This window comes from Mus caroli, chromosome 8 (genome assembly GCF_900094665.2).
Source record: "Mus caroli chromosome 8, CAROLI_EIJ_v1.1, whole genome shotgun sequence".
Lineage (NCBI taxonomy): Eukaryota > Metazoa > Chordata > Mammalia > Rodentia > Muridae > Mus > Mus caroli.
Window position 1 is genome coordinate 50,201,459 of NC_034577.1, and position 22,716 is coordinate 50,224,174.

General features: G+C 45.4%; 1 long non-coding RNA gene across 1 annotated transcript in view; it reads left to right on the forward strand.

Moving 5' to 3' along the window:
• The window catches only part of LOC110300803, a 23,863-nt gene extending 3,355 nt beyond the window's left edge, over nucleotides 1-20,508 (forward strand). The window contains exons 3-5 of the long non-coding RNA XR_002378633.2: nucleotides 9,876-9,988; nucleotides 18,678-18,784; nucleotides 19,649-20,508. This is a non-coding gene — a long non-coding RNA (uncharacterized LOC110300803). The remainder of the gene's footprint in view (nucleotides 1-9,875; nucleotides 9,989-18,677; nucleotides 18,785-19,648) is intronic.
• The last annotated feature ends 2,208 nt before the right edge of the window (nucleotides 20,509-22,716 follow it).

Consider the following 22,716-nt stretch of genomic DNA (forward strand, 5'->3'; position numbering starts at 1 on the left):
CACACACACACACACACACACACACACACACACACACACACACCTTTCCCTCTCTCATCTGCTAGAGCATTTATAGCCCTAATGAAAGTATATCCTTTAGGAAAAAGACTGTCTATAAAACATGAAATATGGAGAACCCGATAGGATAGTCCCACCCAGGGTCTGGCCTGATCCTGGAGGGAGTTTTTTAGTTTTTTTTTTTTAAGCACACACACCCTGTACCCTTCTGTTGCTTTCATAATCACCCTGTTACTTTTACCAAAAGTATGAAAAAAGATTAGTAACCTCTGTTTATTCCCCGTGGGAGGGGATTTCAGCCTGAAGACTTACCTTTATTTGTAGGGAAGGCATTCTTAAGTGGGGAAAGGAGTTTTTTTCATCATCCTTTGTCATCTTTGAAAAACCCTGGCACCATATGTTCCAACAGCTGGGGGAAACCAAGGGCTCCTTCAATTCCCCCTTCATTTCCTTCCTACCTCAACTGTTCCCCTCTATTGCTACCTTTTGGGATCTCAGCCCCATACTTTCTCCTGATCACTGTATGAGATTCCTCCTAGTGTCCTCTAGAAATCATGTAAGCACCTGTTTTGTGGGGGAAAAACAACCCAATTTTATGTCTGGGACAGGATCCACTGATTCACAGAAATGGACAGAGCGGGAGTTTATTCCCTGTTTGTTTGTTTGTTTTTTCCACGTACTGTATCTTTAACTAGGACGGTTTCTTTTTAAGTCCCTTTCATTTTGCAGTTTGACCTTTGCCACTAGAGCAGTTCAGGTTGTTTACTAGCCAGGACTATACAACATGAAAAACTTTTGGAGACATAAACATCAGAGTGAGCTGCAGGGCCAGTGTCCTTAGCAGAGTGGGTTTGTTTATTTGCATGTTCTTAAGGACCACAGCAGTTCTAAATTAAAATATTTTGGGCATGGGAGCCCTCTTTAATTACCTGGAAGTAATGAAAGTGAATGGTTATCCAGTCCCAAGCATTTAGTTGGTTCCTTTGATTTCGGAATTCACCCTTAGTTTTGACGGCTTTTATTCTTCTTTTTAAAAATTTAGCTTTGAGCCAGGCATGGTGAGAAGCCTACAATCCAAGCACATGAAAAGTAGATTCAGGAGAATTCCCAAAGGTTGCCTGTCAGGTCACAGCAAGTTCCAGACCAGTCAGGACTGTATAGCAAAGCTCTGTCTCTGAAAACAAACACACACACACACACACACACACACACACACACACACAACCACACACATTTAGAGCATTATGTCTTCCTTCCCAAGAAGTAGTTGCCCAACTTTTACCCCTTTAGAGTTCTGGCAAAGAGGTAAAGTGTGCAGCCCACTCTGAGCGCTAGAACTGGGTGCTGGTTCTCTGAGAGGAAGCCCTTTCTAGGCAAGGCTCTTCAAAAACAATTTTTTTTTCATTACAAAACATCTGTTAGAGACTGTCTTTTCAGTTATATTGCACTCAAATTATAGGCTTCTCACTGTGCCTGACTCAAACCTAAATTTTAATGTAGTCTTTCCCTGTGGCACTAAAGACTCTCAATCCTTCAAGCCTGCCCTCCCAGTATCTTAACTGGAGCTGCAAGTGACTTTAAACGGGCTGGTCCCCTGTTTGGAGACATCAGAGATTGTGCATTTTTTTCCCATCTAAAATGTTTTTTTTTTCTCATAAAAGTAGCATTTTTCTGGTCATATTTTCAATTTAGAACCCATTAAACAAACAAACAAACAAACGAAGGTGTGTTATATGTTTTTAGTTCCTAGAGTCTACTCAGATAGCAACTAGTCTTCAGTATATGATAGGTGCCAAATATGCTACTGTATGTCCCCATGAGATGCTCTTACTTGGATTTTTTTTGCTTGTAAAGAAAGGATCCACCCCGGTGATCCAGATTGACTTTGAGCTAAACTTACATTTCTCCTATGACTATCTCCCAAGTGCTGGGATTACACGTCTGCACCATCTTAGCAGATACATTTAATGAAATACATTTAATACGTGAGATACATTTAATGAAAAGGCATGCATGATGTTCTTGTGAGTCAAAAACATATACAAGATACGCAGGCAAAAATTCTTTCCGGCTATTTTTTTTTCGACCATTGTTCATTGCTTGTGAATCTTCTCTGAGCTTTCTAATACATGGAGAACCCAAAAGGAGTGTCATTTCTATGGTTCTAGCACTGAAAAATCTCCCTCCTCAGCTAATGGAAGTAGATGGGGGTGGAGGAGATCTTTGGAGGCTTGGAAGAGGCTCACAGAAAATACAGTCTAGTCATGGTATCAGATTATATCTGGATTGTAATCTAAATTTTACAGCGCAAGGGTATATGCAGAACAACTGATCACACACTGGACTGTCTTTGCTCTGTGAGTGGTGGTAAACAGCAAGGAAAGAGAGAAAGGCAGAGAGAGAAAGATAGAGACTGTAAAACCCTGTCTAGAGTTGTGGAAGTGGCTTTTTGTATTTTAGTGTGGCCCTCCCTCCAACTCAAATGGATTTTGTTTTTGTGTTGTTTGGGGTGCTTAGGATTAAGTCTCAGACCTTGCACAAGCTGAGTATTCCCTTTCCCAACAATCTATCCCTTCATCCCTCCAAATTGGAAACAGCTAAATTGCTACGCATCAAATAAGCCATGAATAAATTCTCTCTTATTATAAAAGAGTTTTTACAATGTTCTCATCTGCAGTTAATTTGCACAGGTTATAAATGGGTAGGCAAAGGATTAGATGATACATATTCACTATAAAATAATCGAGATAAATTCAGCAATGTAATAACCAGGCAAACTTTCAGGAGTTTTACTATTTACAACTTAACAGAAGTTGACGAGCTAGAATGATCAGTGGTAAGGGTGGTAAAGCCCTGGCCCAGTGTGCCTAAGTCCCTGGGTTTGGCCACCAGGGACATCTAGCCCCACACACACAACACGTGAAAGGAAGATAAAGCAGAGGTGATTAGTTTTTATTAAAAGTAAGGAAAATGCTCTTGTCTCTCTTAAGGTCCTCTAAATCTTTCCTCTTTTGCAGAAAGAACAACATTTTCATCTACATCTATGTGGTCTTGGGAAAAGTTTAAGGGTCTTAGCTCCTGAATCTAACCTAGATGGTGGCTTATCTTTACTGTTGTCTGGTTGAGAGATGGAGATGGAGACATATTTTTTAAAAGAGAGAGAGAAAAAAAAGCATGTCACGGGTAGGAAACATTGCAAGAGATGAAGTAGTCCTGTTTCCTGGATGTGGTTTGACTTCCAGTACTGCATCAGAATTATAGTGAAGTTGACACTAGCCTTTGCCCCTCTTCATTGGACCATCTTCTACACTTGATGTAACGATATTGGAAACAGTTTCAGTCCGTGGGAAGATTATAGCCATGGAGGGAGGGGGCTGCTAAGTATCTACACATTTAATAGTAACAAAAATGTGTCTGTTTTCACTTTGGACTGTCCCCCAGCCCTGCCTAACAAAAGCACACAGAATTAATAATAACAACAAAGGTTTTTGTTTCCTTTAGGTTTTTAGGTTTTTGCCTGTTGCTCTTAGGGATCCAGGGGCAGAGTTTTGCCTTAGGTGCTGAAGGTAAGCTATCTAGTAAAGTGGACTGGATTTCAGATCATGTATTGTGTCCAACTGATGCCTTGGTGGGACCAAAGGGCATTTGGTGGTGAAAGGGACCCCAAACCTTCTGCCCCCTGAAGCCCCAAAGCTGTTCATCAGACTAGATGCCAAAGAACCATGTCACTCTAATTAACATGTGCGTATGTTGGCTAGCATCTTGGCCAGTTTTATGAGGTTTCACTGGCAGGGTCAGAGGGTCTGATGCTAGTCTTCTCATGAGGATTAAGGATTCTAATGAATCATGTGACTGTGACTAGACCTGGATGACAGCTATCCTTAGGAGACTTACTTACCCACCCCCACCCTCAGGCTTTCCACCCTGGAGGTCTCCACCCTAGTCCCAGAAGGGAGGTCTAGTCACTAAGGACCAACCAAAGAGGATGCTCTCAGAATTTGTTCTCTTCTGCATCTTGGCACAGACTGTTACAAATGTTATATATACACAAAAGTATATTGTACATTTCTGAACACCTGCACTTTTGTGCATATATACATATAGACTACAGAAGAAAAGAATTAAATTCAGCGGTAGGTGTGGACTTGCAGATTTCATCTGGTCTAGCCACATCTATCCATATGATAGGTTTGAAGATGGTCCTAGTTCTAGACCAGCAAGTCTCATTAATTAGTGGAGATGAGAGCAGAGGGTTCCTCTTCCTTCTGTGGGTAGTTATTTCCAGGGAACTCTTGTTTATTAAAGATAAATAAAGAGGATGTTTTAACAGGAACTGTTTTAAGGGGGAGGCAGAACAGAGAATTAGGTGGGAAGATGGAAATGCAGTGGGGGTCAGATGACTGAGCATCCCTATCTCCACCATTTCCTGAACGTCTTTATTCTGTTCCAAGACAGCTGTTGGAGCCTGTTGCTTTTTCACACCACAGATACTTCATGCTGCCTAATATTCTACGGAGCCAGCCTAGGGGAATTGGATCTGTCTCGCCTGGGGCTAAGAGAATAGTTTCTCTAAGAAGAAAACAGTTCTAATTCAAAGATGCTGAATCTGGTGACAGCACAAGTGCTGGCTTCCTTTAAAGCCTGAAGTCGCTGAAGTGGCCATAGAACTATGGGTCCAGAGGACTGCCAGTCTCAGCCAGCTAGGTACTGATCTGTTGGTCCTGCCTGTTGGTCCTGCCTTTAGGCTGGAGAGAGGCTGTGGGCCTGCTTGGGGACTAAAATGGATTAATAAGAAACCTGTAAGAAATGTAAACAGATGAAATGGCAAGGAGGAGAGGGCTGGGGAATGTTTAGGTGTGAGCTGAGGTTTCTGAGTTTGTACTGGGGATGCTTTTGTACACAGTGAGGCGCCCCCTCGCTAAGTGGCTCTTGTTTTGCACAAACAGCCCCCACCAGGCGCGCACTGTGGGTCTCAGTAGGGACCGAGGGTGTAGGTGCTCAGGTTTGGGGGGGGGGGTGTGAAGGGGCACTCAGAATCAACAAGACAGGGCGGGAAAATCAACCAAGGAACCAGCCTTCCATTTCTGAAAAGCCGCGCTCTGGCCCCCGTGCTTCAGTTCAGTCAGATCCCGTACTACACTCCGGGGACAGAGTTTTAATGTAAACGTAAAATATGCTTGTAATAATCACTTGTGGGCCCTGAAGCGCCACTAGAATGAATCTCTGTTTAATTATAGGGCATGAGAGGAGTATTACCAGCTAATTAAACCCCATCCTATTTGTAATTCCCCCTCTGCTGCTACTGACTTTTAAATGCGAAATTGCTCTTTCTTTTTAATGTTCTTACATATGAATTTTTTAAAACACGAATGAACTGAAGCGAGAAACAGGGTGGAAGGGGGCGGGGCAGAAAGGAAGAAAGAAGGGAAAGAGCCTCAGGCCCTGGTCCAGAGTCAAATGGGCATCCAAAAGAACGCAGGCCTGGCCTTCAGCCGGGAGCTGCGAGAAGCAGCTTTCTCTGGATTCTACTGGGTTTCTACTTCCGCTCTTTTCCAGAAGGAATTCCACCCGGCTCTGGGGCGTGCGCCCGACAAGCCCCTAGGGGGAGAAAGGAGAAGGGTGAAGGCCGGGCTGGTAGTCGCCGCCGGCCGGGCAGCGTCTGGAGGCCGGAGCGGGATACAGGCGAGGGGGATGGAGCGGCGCCTCTGGAGGAAGTGAGCTCACCCCGGAGGGAAGGGGAGGAAGGAGCCTGGGCTGTGCGCGTGAGTCTCTGGGAAAGAAGCTGCGAGCTCCGGACCTGCGGCCTCGGCTCTCCCAGGAGGCCCGTTTGCCCGGGGCCGCGGGTGTTGCGGCCGTTGGTCCTTCGTGCTCCCTGAGAGCGGGAGCACAAGGTGTGACTTTGGAACTTCAGGCCTCGGGATGGAAGTTGGAGGTCAACAAATCACAGTCGGTTTTTGGCCTACACAAGGGAGCGAGCGTTCGTTTCTGATTCTGATTCTCCTTACGCATCCCAATCACGCCCTCGCTGTTTTTCTCCTATAGCTTCGGTTTGTTGTTCGTTAGAACGTGGAGTTATTTGCACGAGAAAGCCAATGACTGCCGTCTCGCTCACTTTTGAAGAGTGACTGAATACTTGTTAAGATAGAATAACATGCTGTGGGGGCCATTTTCAAACCTGGTGCTAGCTGTTACCATCTGCAAGCACCTGTATCACGGCCTGGGTGCTGCGATGCAGCCTGATGAAGTCCTGTGCTTGTAAGAAGGATTTCAAACGGGTGGGGAAAGAAGCCAGCTGGGGGAACAACAGCGCCTGTGCCTGTCTCTTCCCTTGCTTCCTCAACTGAATGTGGAGGAGTTGTCTCCAGGCTCTTGAGCACATGGTTGTCTGGACAGAGGCAGGGATGCCCAGGGATGCGAAAAGGTTGAGAATAATCTCGCACTGCATCTATGTGCTCTTCTGCACGGGGGTAGGGGTGGGGTGGGGAGGAAAGTGTTGTGTCTTTATTTCCCCATCCCCCAAGTCGGGGGTGGGGGTGGGGGAAATCGCACCTCTCAAGGTTTGTTGAGAAGGTGAGAGGTCTGGCTCCCTCTATTGCCTGAGGTAGGATTTGCTGAGGCCCAAGGTAGGAAAACCAGAACCCCTCTAAGTGTACTGGAGGTAGAGATATTACTGTCAGAATTTGGGGGAGCCTTTGTCTACAGGGCACTGCCTAGGCAGCTAGGTTTGAGTGCTCTAGATCTAGGGTTGAAACTTTTTCATCAGTTTAGTGTCTTGGCCTTCCACTCGGCTTTCATCTCCACCTCTTGAGGAAGCCCCCACATACTTTTTCTCGGGGCCCTTGCTGGATTGACAGGCTTTTTAACAGGATAAAATATTGTTTTCATCTTTTATATACATTCACGCATAAGATGCAGTTGAGGAGTGCAGGAAGCAGAGCTTTGTTCCCAGCTGTCACATGGGTCCCCATCTGCCACTAGAGTGCTCATAATGCTCACCTCTCTGCCTTTCTCTCCCCCTTCCACCCCCACCCCCACCCCCACCGCCGCCTTTCCTCTGCCTTCCTGTTCACAACTCCTGGAGCACCACAAAGGGGCTTAGGGATTCTGGTCCCTTCAGGCTAGCCAGAGCCCCCCCACCCCCGCCTGCTTGGAAAAGCTCCATTTTTCCCACAGTATTTCACGTCCATATTACTTTTCACACCCTGTTAGGCAATAATGGCACGGAACCTGCTAAATACTCCCATGCACCAAGCCAGGCCTCCCACAGCACGCCAGATCCCGAGAAGAGTTCTTGCAGCCTTGAAGACTGTTGCTTTCTTCTCTCCTCCTCAGACTGACCACCCTGCCCCAGCTTAATAAAGTGCTGGGCACACAGGTCTAGTGAAAGTCTTTTTTAAAGTGTGTGTGTGGGGGGGGGGGGTAGGAATGCCCAGCCATTGAAAGACAGGGCTCAGGGACAGGTGTGGCTTCTCTTAAAAGCTGACATTAGATTGGTGACTTGAAATAATGACAGCGCTTGCTTTGGCATGAGCAAAGCCCTGGATTCTCTCCCCAACAGCAATAAATACAGAAATAAACAAATAGGGCCATGTCCTTGTTCAGGGCATGGAACCTAAAACCTCGTTAGTAACAGCTTGTGGACATCCTTTCTCTTCATGGGCACCAGGCCCAGTGGGTAGCACTTGGGCACTAAGGGTTTCTGAAGGCACAGAATGCAGTGTCCCCCACCCCTTATTCTGGTTCTTATCTGCTATAACTAGGAGGGAGAAATAATTATTTAGATCATCTATGGCAGTGGCATTCTGAAAGCCCAGCTATGGTGCCTATAGGGCTGGAATGAAACACTATACACCTCGGTACTAGCCCTCACCATCTCAGGAAACTGCTGAGCCTGCCATCGTAGTAGGTCTGGAGGCCTTTGGGTTTCAGTGGAAGGATTTCAGGGAAGTTAGTGCTCCTCTGCAGCTCCTCCACAACCCCACCTCAGTTCCTCCATCTGGAGGAGTAATAAAGTCTTGCCCACCCCCAACCTTCAGGACATAGAGGAAAGGAACTAACTTTTAAGGAGTGCCTATTAAGTGCCAAACATTTTACAGGCTCTTGTTGTTTAATCTTCACAAGCTATGGGGAGGACATTTCTAAATGCTTTATGCCCAAAAGGACTTGGTGGCAGTACAAAAAGAACAGCCCTAGCTAGAATATGTGCATCCAAAGAGACTCCCAGATTCCTAGGACAGCATGGTTTTCAGAGTACTGTAGTCTGGGCTAGATCTCCTGGTCACAGGGAGAGGAACTTGAAATACCTCCCATGAGTATCTTCTGCATGCTCCCTGGGTGATGGAAATCCTGTCCTAGGACTTTTTGAAGACTTTTGTGACACATTTTAAACTGCAGTCCCCACATGCCGAATGGCAGAGTCATTTACTCAGATCTCTCATCAACCAGAGGAACCCAGAGTCTAATGGCTCCCCAGAGAGCTACTTCTTTCCTCCTCACCATTTCACTGCGGTTGGAAATGATAGAAACTCAAATTGGACTTGAGTTTCTGCTCCTGACGATTAAACTGAGCCCAAAGCTCCCTCTTCAGCCTGGGGGCAGGAACATCTCAACACTGGAGAGGTCCGGAAGGCAATTTACTTGGCTCTAATGTACAAATGCTACCTTAACGTTTTTGTTTTTGTTTTTCACTTATAAGGGCCAGGAGTTTGTCCAGTAAACAGAAGTAGTTGCCTACTTCAAACTGGGAGAGAGCAGAGTGTGGGATTCTGGGAAAGAAGCCCTAGGAGGGGCTCTTCTCAGACGTGGTTATCTGCAGATTGACTTGGCAGTCCACATGCAGTAGCTGCTTCAACACATCACATACATCTTTCTTATCTAAAGAGGGGATCTGTGCAGATAGTGCTGTTAGGTCCTGAGTTTGAGGAGTCTGTGGAATGTAGAAGGACTGACACAGAACTTTGAAAGCTAGAAAGGAAAGCAAGTGTATTTCTTCCTTCAGGGAGAGGCGGTGTGACCTGGAATTTCTTGAAGGAAGTTATTTCCTCTTTTTTCCATCCCTACAAAGATATGGTCTCTGGACAGATCTGCACTCTCTAACCATCAACAGCCACTTTGGGGGTTTCTAAAATGAGAATTCATGTAGCCCATGTTGGTTATATGAATGAAGATGGTTGGTGAGTGGTGTGTGTGTGTGTGTGTGTGTGTGTGTGTGTGTGTGTGTTGAGGCATGCACTACCACAATGGCCAGCCCCACATTCCTGATGCCCACTATTGAGGAAACAAAAACAAAAACAAAAAAGGAGAAGGGAAAGTTGGAGAGCAAATGAGGGACTGGGGAAAGGAACCTACCCTCTTATTCTTCTGTTAGGTCAGACATGAATCGTCCCTGAAGCCAGATTCAACCAGATTACACCATCTTTTTCCCTTTGTGTATAAAAGCTGTGTGTGTGTGTGTGTGTGTGTGTGTGTGTGTGTGTGTGTGTGTGTGTGTGTAATTTGCAACTAAGTCTCTGAGCTCTAGTTATTCCTGTAGCACTAAGCCAAACCTGGAGGAGGCTAAATGAGTGCTTATTTAATGGGACTTTATAATCACACGAGGCGGTATTAATGCATTTTATAGTTTCTATGGCGAGAAGAGAGAAGATGGTGGTTTATTTTCCTCCACTCACCAATACGGATTCTCTAGCTCACCGGCGACATTAGGCTAACTGGCAGGCAGGTGGGAGTGTAGTTCAGGAAGGTTCTCATTCTCCTCTGCCGCGGCTTCTGCTACTTCCTGGAAGTGTTGACGCAGGCTGAAGACTCAAAGCCCTGAAACTGGAAGATGCTAATTTAAACTCTATCTTCCCTCCTCTCAGATTGGCTTCCCATGGGACCTGCAACTGTCTGGAAACAAAAAGCCAAGCCTACCAAAAGGGGAAATTTAAAGGAGAGCAAGAAACCATGAAGAGAGAGAACCGAAAACGCGAAAGTAAAGACTTGCCCAACTTATTTAAAAGCGTGCGTAATTTTGCCCGGGAGTTTCCGCAGCGTACTCTAACTTTTCTCCGTCTGCTTCCTTGGACCCAATTTTCTTGTTCTTATTTTGAAGGTTGTTTTGTTTTGTTTTGTTTTGTTTTGTTTTGTTTTGTTTTGTTTTGTTTTGTTTTGTTTTGTTTTTTTAACTTTACTTTGCCTGGGAACTGCACGTTTGCATACTCCTGCAGGCTCTCTACCCTTGGCAATGGACAGGGAATAGCGTCGGGCGGAGGCTTGGCTGGGAAAAGAAAGCCCTGGCGTCACCCACCGGTTCAGTCTAGGCACTCCCCTCAGGGTACCGCAGGAGCAGGCAGAGCCACTGGCCTATACAGCCTCTGGGCTGCCGGCTACTGGGGTGATCTGGGCCAGAGTGATCTTATTGAATTTACTAATGACCAGAGAGATTTCTTAAGCCAAGTCCCCAGAGAACGAATCCAAAATGAGTAAAACAGTTGCCGCTCCAGGCTCTGGCCAAGGTTGGGAATCACAGCTCCTTCTCAGGCCTCCTCCAGTTGGAGCACGAGGTGAGCTCACTGGTGGGCTCCGCTCTCTGGGGTTTGTGGTCTGCGCTGCAGCATGCTGTTGAAGACACTTCTGGTATGTTTTTGGAAACATATTACTGAGGTTTCTTGTTTCTTTTTTTTCTTCTGCAACAGATTTAGTGTAAATCTTTACTAATAATAGTACTGTCCTAAAAGCTGTCAGGAGAGTGGACAGATTCGTGCCATTCTTGTAAAACTGATAACTTCTTTGAGAATCGCTCATCCGACTGAGCGGCTATGGATGGATGCCGGTGGGGTTGGGTCTTGGCTTCTAGACTGACTTGTGGATTCCTTGTCTATTTCACAAAACAGCAACACCAAAGTGCTGCCTCTTGACCACCTATTCTCACCCCTGTTCAGTTTTTTTTCAAGTCTTCAGATAAAATTCCGGTATGAGGGTGTGGCCTGCTAGACCCACAGTTCTCCCTTGACCCTCAGGCCCTCGACTATGAATTATAGTCTTTCCCTGGTACCACACTAACTCAAAATGTTCCCAAATGCATTTCCCAATCTTACTGGGTAAGGTTTGATCTTCGAAGAAGTCCACGTTCTGGTGCCCCACCACAGGGTGGTCCATGGGAGTTAGGTGCGCGGATGGATTCCTCTTCTCTGTCTTCTCTGCCTTCCAGGACAGTTGCAAATCCATAACTAGGAAATCTGAGATTAAGAGAGGTCTGGAGTTGAGCTGGCCAAAGGAATCAAGTGGTGACACATGCGGATGTTGTCCCCCACCCCACCTCCACCCCCACTCTCCGAGGGCTGCACTGAGAAACACAGGCTAAGTGGTGACCCCTAGATCAGAATTGAGCCTCTCTGTCCTCAGCCCTCCTGGAAGAGTTCAAAGACACAGGTATTGTGCTCTTTAGACGTGCACTGCTTCTTAAGGCCTCCCTCTTTGAAAGCCAGGCCTCCTTTTCTTTCTTTCTTTCTTTTTTTTTTTTCTCTTCATAAGGAAAGTAAACATCTTGTTTGTATTTCCATAGTGGTCAGACCCTAATTATGCATGATTCCAGCAACAAGGCTGCTGCAGCCGGAAGGCGCCGGCCTAGGAAGCCGCCTGGAACTTCACATAGATGATTTTTTTTTTCCATTTTAAACTTTAGACTGTTTGCGGAGGGTCAGGAACCATATAGGCTGAAGGTTAGAAAGGGAACGCCAGGATTTCCTATTGGCGGGGGTGGTTGTTTGAGAACACAACCACCAGTAAGCTTGCCACTGCCCCTGTAGGCGAACACAGTCTCAGCCTCAAGGACTTAGGTCCACATCTGGTCAGTACCACCATTCAATCAGGACTCCCCTAAGCTTGTAAGAGAGTGAGGAAAGGAACCCGGCAACCGAACATGGAAAACATCTTCTTGGTCATGTGAACTTTATTGCAAATCAGGAAGTTATCTAACAGCTGCCCGAACTTCTGATTCCAAGGCTCCAAATGTTGACTGCTTCCCACACCTCCCCACGCGGTGGTGCGCTGCCTGCCAACTTGGGGATTTTCAGATCTCCTCTTCTCTTCCCAGCTTCTGCCCACATCTGGCTGGTTGCATTTGGAGATGATTTTCCTTCTTTCAATTCTCCAGACCACAGCTCCCATGCTTACCTGGACTGATAGTTTCCCTGTCCATCCTCCAGGAAGAGAATTCCAAGTCTCCTCCTGCATAGAAAGCCAGGTTGAGGAGGGGTCAGAAGGAGGAAGCCATGCTAATGAGGAAGTCTAAGCACACAGTACACGCATTCTCTGTACACCTTTGATTCATTCCAGAAAAAATAATCACAGGAAAAAAAAATAAATTGAGTGGGTGCCTGAGCCAGACTCATGCACTGGGAAACTGACCTTGTTTCCCTAGAAGGCCTGACAAAGATCTGCGCACACAGTAGGCTACAGTGATGATCCTTATTGGCCTTGGCCGATGGGACTTCTGAGTAAGAAGGGACAATTGTTATTGTTGAGGGAACAGAAGCAGAGGCCCACAAGGACCCACAGATTTTTGTGCAGTTCGTTTCCTGGTCTCATAAGAGAACTGCGAGCATCTCAAGAGGACCCTCTCCCACCTTCCACTAGATACCTCCCCAAACCCCAGTTCCCGCTAAGTAACTCACACCTAGTATGGAAGGAGCCTGCTCTAGCTGGCAGGACATTACTGTGACCACTGTGTGGATTTCTGGACCCCAAAAGGTCAGAGGGAGCAAGGCCAGATGGACCCAAGTCCAAGCATAATCCAGATGTCTAAGAACAGGGACATCTCCAGAGGCCCGCGTGTAGAAAACCCATTCATCTTGGGTCCAGTGAATTTACTCTGTGGAAAGACAGTCTAAGATATGCTCCAGCGAGGAAGGGAGCAGCTACAGGAAGGCTGACACAGTCTCCTGGCTGCACAGCTCCCTGAGCTGTGGAGTTTCTTCTGAATTAAAGGATGTTCTGGTGTGGTCCACCTGGACAGTGTTGTGCCACATGACTTGTGCCAGCAAGCCCTTTGAAAACAAAGTCCTTTACTTTGAGTGATAATCCAACCTCACTTATCCTAAGCAGGATGGCCACACCGCCCGGAAGTGCTTGCTGAGACCCGGAAGCACCTGGAGCTGGACACTCTCCTAGTTAGGAGACCTTGGCCAACCCAGTGTGTACAGCCTCAGGTCACCTGGGACCAGTATTATGTGTTTGTGATCCTCACTCCTCTTGTCCCACCCACCTCTGAAATATACACCGGCTGAGGGATGGAAATCTCAAGACCGCAAGTGGATCTAGTCCTTCGTTTTTACCTAAGCTGTCTTGGTCTGCCCTGCGGTGGGGCAGGAGACAAATGATACTTTATAATAGGAGCCTGATAACTAAAATCTCATCATAGATTAGAGTAGATGTACTAGAGATATTCGGATGTGATCATAATTCCACATATAATAACACAGTCACCTGTACTCCCTCCCGCTGTGTGTATCTCTGCGGTGGGGGGTGGGACTCCCAGTGATCAGGGGTGAGTGCGCGTGGGGGTACAGAGGCTGGGTCGCACCCCTCAGCTCTCTGGGGAACCGGGCTTGCGGGGGCGCCTAGCTGGCCCTGTGACCCGCCCCGCTGTTGTAAGAAAAATGTTTCAGATCCAACCTGAGCTTCTTTTCGTAGCACAGGAAACATCTGGGAAGTTTTCCCCCAGCGTTTGGAAAAGTACTTACTTCTCAACTTGGCTCTAAGACAAACCTGGGTCTGAAGAGGCTGCACAGGGGTTGGCAACCCTGCCTGGGTACAAACTGGGGATCTAACTGGTGGCAGACACTTGGGTGAAGGACGAATTAAACTCTTAGTCCCGCGTCTGCGCCTTCTGGCCTCATTGTTTTAACGTCTGTACTACTTAGCCACAGTTTGAGAAAGAATAATGCCTTTACATTCAGAAAAACTTCAAAGACCTGGGCTTGCTCAATATGGAGCGCACATGGTAGTCTCCGAAGGCCTTGTCTGCCAAAATATGTTTCTCAGTATTTTTCTCTTTTCTTCCGATCTCCCACCCCCCACCTTTTTTCCTCCCCCAGATGGGAGGGAACCACAGGCTCAGGTTACCTAGGGCGGTTTGCCTTCATGTGAGGCAGCTAGGGCTATCCTAAAGCATTTCGGGAACAAAATCTCAACTAGGAAGGGGCTTTGAGGATGAACGGGCTCTCCAGACAAGATGGAGAGGTTGTAAGTTGACCAGAACCCAGAAGGGACTGTGACAGAGTGAGCGCATCATCATCAGATTTATAGATGCTAAAACACAGTGCCCTTTTCCTGCAGATGCACACTTTTCTGTTGGTAACCACTTTTAAAAATAAGGTTAAGATACACTGGCTGCTCTCTTCCCCTTAGCTCATGGCTCTCCCTGTAGAAAGTGTTTCCTATTTATCCCGTGACGCTGAACTAACCAAATAAAGACAATAATACACTTTTCAATTTTTGTCTAAGCAATATCAGTTCAAAACTTTTTTGAAACTATTATCTAGACAACTACCCCCAAGTTACTTACTTCTTTTCTCCCTTCCTTCCTCTCTTCCTTCCTCTCTTCCTTCCTTCCTTCCTTCCTTCCTAAGTTATCCAGCAGAGAGAAGCAGATGGTTGGCTAGAAGTTCAGGTAAATTGCTTCAGGAATTCGGTCAAGGAAAATCCCAAAACAATATGATTCATTAAACTGATCTGCTTCGACTTCTGACTTTTCTTGCAGACGCTAAGACCCCCTCCAAAAGGCAAAGGTATTTTTGCCCAGGGCACACAGCTAGGGCAGAGCTGGAAACAGCCTCCTTCCCAGACTGACTGTGAGCAGGGCTCACCATCCCACAGCAGCCTGGTGGGAGACAGGAGATAGTTTCCTCTTCTTTAGCCCCTTCTATAAATGGACTCCTTTCAACACCTCTGGGGAAAAAAAATGATCTCAGGATATTATCCTTCGGCGAATTTACATGCAGAGTGAGTATTAGAGGCAGGGGTGGGTTCTTAGGACTCCCATTTTAAAGAAGATTCATGCTGTCGCCAGGACATGCAGCTTTTTCTAACACAATATTGATGGTGGTGGGGAAGGAACCACAGCACACATGGAGCTGATTAACCACGAATCTTATCAAATCTTCCAGCTCTCTAGCGGCATATAAGATATACACAGGGCCAGCAGGCCAATTACCATGCCAGCACTCACAAAATCTGTACTTCAGACCTGGCTTCGCCACTGACCTATTGCATTCAATAGCCAGCCACTTTCTCCAGTTTCAGCCTCTCTAGATATAAGTATGCATGTACGTAAATTCACATATAAAATATATATGCACTTAAACATAAATATTAATTTTTCCACCTAGATGAACTCCTTGGCCCACAAACCCGAATTCTCTCCCCATTTTCTTTGATATTGTATTTATCAATATTTAATAAACCTCATGCTCACATCTGGCGGAAGGTGGAGCTTCTTATGTGAAGGACTGAGAACAACAGGATCCGTGGAAGGGTTTTAGGGTGTTTTAGCCCCTTTATCCCACAGATGAGATGCAGGGCCCAAAGAGGCTTCCTCAGGTCACCCAGCTGGAAATCCCAGGTTGGCTTCCTACACAGTATCACATTCTTTCCAGAAATTTATTACAGAAATGGGGCCTACTAGTCTCTGCTGTAAGCTTATGTCAGCACAGGTCACATCTCTGTCTNCCTCTNCCTGCCACTCCAATAATCTGCAGGCCTTACATGGCTTTCTATTTCATGTTATAAATAATAGATGCAGAAGGTAATGGTTTTAGATTCAGGAGCATGAACTTAGAGCAGAAGTCAACCAGTGCCTTCTTCCTCTTCTTCTTCCTCTTCTTCCTCTTCTTCTTCTTCTTCTTCTTCTTCTTCTTCTTCTTCTTCTTCTTCTTCTTCTTCTTCTTCTTCTTCTTCTTCTTCTCTCCTTCTTCTTCCTCTTCTTTTCTTCTTCTTCTCCTCCTTTTTCTCCTCCTCCTCCTTCTCCTCCTTCTTTCTTCTTCTTCTTCTTCTCTCCTTCTTCTTCCTCTTCTTTTCTTCTTCTTCTCCTCCTTTTTCTCCTCCTCCTCCTTCTCCTCCTTCTTTCTTCTTCTTCTTCTTCTTCTTCTTCTTCTTCTTCTTCTTCTTCTTCTTCTTCTTCTTCTTCTTCCACCTCCTCCTCCTCCTTCTTCCTCTTCCCCTCCTTCTTCCTCCTTTTTCTTCTCCCTCTCTCTGTTTCATTTTGAGACAGTGTTTCACTGTATAAACCAGTCTGACTTGGAACTCACAGATATCCTCTCCCTCCTGGAGTACTGGATTAAGGATGTGTGCTAGAATTCTATTTCTTTAAATATACTAACTCTGCTTGTAATTTGAGACCTTTGAACAAAGTAATGGGTTCCCTAGTGAGAAGTACAGTAGCAAATCTGTTTGGCTTTTTTTAAGACTGAAGTCTAAGGTAAGATAGATGATAATCATTAGTCAAGTCAAATAAGGAGGGAAATTAAGTAAAGCAACATTCATAATAGTATTCAACTGACCCTTCTCAAAGCACAGTCAACTCCCAAATTACAATACTGGGGGTGGGGGTGGCAATCAGAGGAGCTAACAAGGTTGACTCACCATAAGGATGATGTCATAAAGCTCCCTTGCTTGCATTGGGGGACTATCTTCCCTTAGAGCACAGTTTAAGGAACTGTCTTCCAACTTCCTCTTTCCTACCCACCTTGTCCTCATTGGCCTTTACTAAGCAGGATTGATGCTGCTTGGCTGAAATCCAAACTGCCTCAAAGAACAGTTGGGATGTATAGAGGACCAGGTACCTTCCCTGTTCTGAAGTTCTTTTCCTTTAGTCACCCATGTGGATGACTTGGGAGCTGAAAGGACCCTAAGCAGGACTAGGTTTCAGGGAATCACTTCATCAGAGAGCAGAAACAAAATGAGAATGAGTTGCCCAGTCTCAAGAGCCATTGCCAGATGTTGTCCTAGAATGACAGATATTAAAAGCCCAGCTATTAGGAGTGCAGACTAGTTGCTTACATTGGCCATAGAGGAACTTACTGGCAAAAGGATGAGAGCAAAACTCAGTATCACTTAGCTTTGCCTGGTTCCTCTTGCCTCTGAGTGCATTTTGCCTTTCATACTTCCCTCCTGCATCAGACTTTATTCTGTTACAAGATTTAGCCCGCCTCTCCTCAGAATCCTACATTAAGACTCAGGGGTATGTCATTTCTCAAGGAAAGTTTCTTGAGGGTAGTAGAATATATCTTTTCTCTTTATTTAGTGCCAGATACTGAATAGGTATCCATCAAATGCTTGCTGGATATGGTGACACTCAGTGTTAAGCAACTTTAGTTTGCCATCGACATTTGAAGGAAGAGATTTTTCTGAGCACTGTTTTTCCTGTGTGTAAAGTGTGTGTGAGACTGACAACAGTCCCTAATATTGTGAGCAATAAATGAAAGCTGAATGCAGAAGTCTTTGTTAACTGATTAAAGATGCATGGGTGACTTATGATGACTGCAGATGCATGTTTCCCTTGTGTGTGTACATCATCACACCTGCATATTATTTACACGCGCGCGCGCGTGTGTGTATGTGTGTTATTTCTAGCACTGTACATTGGGTTGGAAAAAACAACTTCCAACGGTTTTCTCTAAATTCTACCATTTTAAAAGGAAGCGGGCAAAAAACAAAAACAAAAACAAACAAACAAACAAACAAAAACCCGCACAATAGTAACTCTGTTTCTTTCTTGGTGGTAAGGATTGGCACCAGGGTCCAGGGCCCTAGATAAAGGCGTCTCTGCCATTTTAGCCATCGTTCTGTGAAACTGTTCAATCCACCTGCTTAAACACAAACTGCTAATTCATGAGCCACTAGACGGCAAATAAAGATCAGTTACCATTTCTCTATGACTTATTAAACCTTCTTGCTATCATAGTATGGTCGAAGGGGAGGGATCTAGCTTTTCATTAAAATTCCTCATTAGTCTCTTGGAGCAATTAAAGAAAACATCATTCCCTTTACATGCATGAATTAATAAGGTACTAGGTTGTCGGGGGAGAGCGGGGATTCCTTTAGCCTGATTCCTTGCCACAGTGGCAAGTGAGTGGTAAGTAGCGGGGGAGATCCTAACCTCGGGATGCCCTTTTTTCTGTCCCCTCTTGGCTCTGCAGAATGGTGTAGACGTTCATACTTCTGTGCTCTGTGGCATTTTACTGACTATAATGCTTTAAGTACCACAGTTAGCTCTGTGGGTGGGGTGGGGGTTGAGGGCTGAGGAGGTAGCTCTCCAGCAGCCTGACGTGCCTTGTGCACCGGTCGGGGTCGTTGGATTAAGGGGTGGTCTGCCAGCGCCGACTTTGTGGGAAGGAGAGAGTGAAGAGCGCCCCAGCTGATCCTTGGTCTCCTGCTGGTGGCACTGGGAAGGAGGGAGCCTACCCTTTACCGCCTCCTCTACCTCCCGCCTTGTGTTCTTCTTTAAAAAGCCAGGTGGCGCCAACTCTCAAGTCGTTCAGTAGCGGAGGACTCCAGGGCTGGCTGGCTTAGAGAGAGCGAGGGGGCGGGTGGACCCTCACGGCTGGGGCGGGAGCTTTCTGCCCGCCTCTGCAGACACCAGTTGGCTTTTCTCTTTTTTCTTCTCCCACACCCCTCGCAAGATGCCGACAAGCCCAAAGGAAAGCGGAGTGTCCTGTGTGCCACATGGAACTCGGGGAAAGGAAATGATTAAAGCCGTGAGGTTTCCTGGCTCTTCGTGGTGTTTACGGTGGGTTTTGATTTGGGAAGAGAGCAGGAGAGGTTAGGGCCGGTTGCCATCTGCCAGCGTCCTCAATCTGCCTGGGCTACAGATGACATGGGGGCGGGTGGGCACGTGCGCTCTGTATGCACATTCGGAGTGTGTGCAGGAGGGTGTCTCCAAGTGTCTTGTGTGGTGGCCTACCTGGCAATACATGCAAGGTTATAAAGAAGAGATCTTCCGGCTTCAAGAGGAGGGGTTTCAGGTTCTTTCACACATCTGAGGGGCTGCATCTTTCTAAAGTGCACACGTTTCTTTTTCAAACACTATTTAAATTTTTTGTAATGTTTCCAGTCTTTGCATACTGTAAATGGACAGGAATAGGACAGAAACCCCATCATTAAACACTTACATTGATTTAAATCAAATTCCACTAAGTGAAAATGCTTGTTGAAATTTTGAAAATATTTTTAATGTAATAATGACATTTGGACATTGCAACTATAGACAATCATCATCAAATCTGAAATTAAGATAAATTTAATAAAAGTGATTTTTAAATGCACTGGAATGTTGTGGGAATAGAGTTGGCGTATGGTCTATAGCTATCTTAGGATTTTAATTTAAATGACAGAAAGACATACACCAACACATAAAGTACTCAGCAACATTAGTAAGGACATGTGTTGTTGATTTTTTAAAAAAAAAATAATGCTGGTCGTATGTTTATTGCAATGTGCACTTTGGAGCGATGTCTTTCTTCCTTTCTTTCTTTTTTAGAGCAGTGGTTTTTAAACCATGGGTTGTCAACTATTTCTTCGTCTTGAAACCAATACTGTGGGGGAGAAATAGCTGGTGTCAGAAAGTTTGCAAAAGATCCTGGTGTCTTAACAGCTGCTGGTAGAATGGCTGAGGGCCATTGTGAGTACTTCAGAGGCTCGATGACCGATGACCGATGCGAGGGTGAAGACTCTTCCACTGCTCTTTCAGCCCCTCTGCTCCGGTGCTGAGAAGCAGGTACTATGCCCATTGCTCAAACCCCAAGGCGCTGATTAAAACCCATCTAACTCTTTTCTGGGAGTTGCCCTTCTAGACTTGACCTTGGGAATGGCAGCCATCTCCCTGTTGACAGCATTACAGATGCTGAGGTTGCCTAGCTGAGCTAACACTCAACTTGGGTGTGGCCTTCTGTGTCTCCCTCTTACCCTGCAAATGTATGAAGCAAATGGCTTCAGATTTCTGTACCATCCTGTCAGCCAGGAGGAAAGGAGAGTCCCATATCTTGGTCAAGAGGAACCTGCCCACAAACTCCATTTTAGGTTTCCTAGTGTTCTGACTTGAGGAATATGCTGATTTTCCCCCTGCTACCAACCTAGAAGGCATCACTGCTTAATAATCTAGTATTCCAGAAATGCATTTTCCCTTGTAGCATATGCTTTTAGACTTTAGAAGGTGCCAGAATCACCTAACTGGCTGGGGACTGGTCAGTGGGCACAATAGATAAAGGAGTTTCCATCTAGTCTAATGATCTGTTCCATCTCTGTGATTTCCTTCATGACATGGCAGGCACACACCCTCCCCACAAACTAAATAAGTGTTATAAACAAAACAACAAAACAAAAACAAAACCGGAGTCCTCATTTCTGATCCAGCAGGTCTGAGGCAGAGCTTAAGAACCTGCATTTCTTATAACTTCCCAAGTGATGCGTAGGCTGGTCCAGGGAATAGACTTTCAGAACCATTGCCATATATCCTCTTAAGAAGGTGTGAAATGGAAGGTGATTGACAGGGCAGGGTGAAAGTGTCCCTGAATCCTTCCACACTCACCTCATGCTAAAGCTAACAGCAAGTCTTGCATACTGAAAAACTTCAGTGGAGGGGAGTGGAGGCTTCCAGAGGGATTTGGGTACAGTAGAATTTTATCACTCTATACATCTAAAGGAACGAGCCAGGAATATAAATCTTCACACATCATAAACTGTTCATTTTTGTCTCATGTTTAGTCTTGCATATTTTAAAGCCTAGGGGGAGAGTGAAATCAAGATAGTGCAATGAAAGCTTAACCAATGGCAATTCTTTTATATAAAGATAATATTTACCACTGTGCTGCAAAGGGACAGCTACTCTGTATTAAATGGGAGCTGTGGGCTGAACTTGAATGTCACTGACTCTTGCCAAGATGGTCCTGGCTCCCAAGGCCTGGATCCTGTGGCTTCCTAGTGCTGGGCTCTGGCTGCTGAGCCTCAAAGGCAAATGGGGTTGTTGTGAAATGCCCTGTTCTTAATGAAGCTTTTCTTGAACCTGAAGCATGTGAGGCAATTACTCTCAAAGTGAGATGAGAAATTCGTCCGTTGAAAAGTTGTTGACCTTTCCAGGATTACGATTTGTTTTATTTGACACTCTGGGTATTATTTAATAAAACGCAACAGCCTCAAAAATTATCCTGTTTGTTTCATGTTCAGCAGCCTGGACTATCTACACTAAGTCCCTGAAATGAGCATCATTACTGGCGAAATATTGTTGCAAAAATTGGCATGGACTATTTTGAAGTGTCAGACTTCCAGGCGCTATTTCAGAGCTGGCAAGAGTCAAAGGCTTTTTATTGATTTAATGACGTTCCTTTTCCCTTATTGTCCCCATAATCACCTGCTTTATGAACTGTGGCTAGGGTCGCTGTTGCAACTGGTAATTTTCTTAGAACCCAAATTCATTTATATATTTTCTGTCTTTTGATTTCCATCATTTCTTGGAATTGTTAGTGGATGGAACAAAAAAGAGAATACGTTATAAACAATTCAAACAAACCCAAAACAAAATTCCTTGGACCTTTTACAGATCCCGCACATGCAAATATCTGTGGCTCTGCATTCCAACAGCATCAAGCAGGGAATGCATTCTGCACATTAACCTCTTTCTTACCCAAGCCGTGCTGGTCTTCAAGCGTGTTTTTTTATCTAAATCCAAGATGACATTTTAAATGAATTCACATCAACTCAGTGCAGATGAGGAGGTAGAGAGCGTCTCCTTTTGACCCAGCATTTGTGCAATCCTGGCTGGATTGTTCCCAAATAGGAGTGCCTACTATTTTAGAATGAACGCTGCAGATAGATTGCATGGCCTGCACAACCACAACCAACCACCGGAAGTGCTAAGTATGTTCTTTCCTTTGTCCTGCTAAGGGAAGAAGCAAACAAACAAACAAACAAACAACAATCTGTGATGTACACCTCGGGAATGAACATGATTCTCCTTATAGCAAACTATTTATAGAATAGATATCTTTTGGTTTCAGTGATAAGAACTTCGAACACAGAGCAGCATTTAATTTATGCAAGTACTCACTTCTGAACTTCACCATCAAGACCTGGATGTATATTCCTAAATGATGGAATACTCAATCTATTTTCAACAAGTCATAACTAATACTAGAATCCCCATAGTTGTTATATATAAATAGACCTTACTCTGAAGCAGTGGGGATTTTTTTCTCATTTCTCCAGAAAGTCAACAAGGCTGTTAAAGAAGACTTCACAATTTTTGGACATGTAGTTCAGTGTATACTTTGTAGGCAACAAGGACTTGGATTAAAATCTCAGCATAATAAAGGAGGCAGAGACAGAAAAAGATAAGAACAAAGGAACCTTTTGGTAGTGTGGTGGTGCACGCCTTTGATCCCAGCACTTGGGGTGCAAAGGCAGGGGGATCTCTTAATTTAAGGCCAGCATTGTCTACAGAGTGAGTTCTAGGACAGCCAGGACTGCTACACAAAAGGAACTCTCTCGAAAAGAACAAAAGGAGGAGGAGGAGGAGCAGGAGGAGAAGGAGGAGGAGAAGAGGAGGAGGAAGAAGAGAAGGAGGAAGAAGAGGAAGAGGAGGAGAAGAGGAAGAGGAGGAGGAGGAAAGAAAGGAAGGAAAGAAGGAAGGAAGGAAGGAAGGAAGGAAGGAAGGAAGGAAGGAAGGAA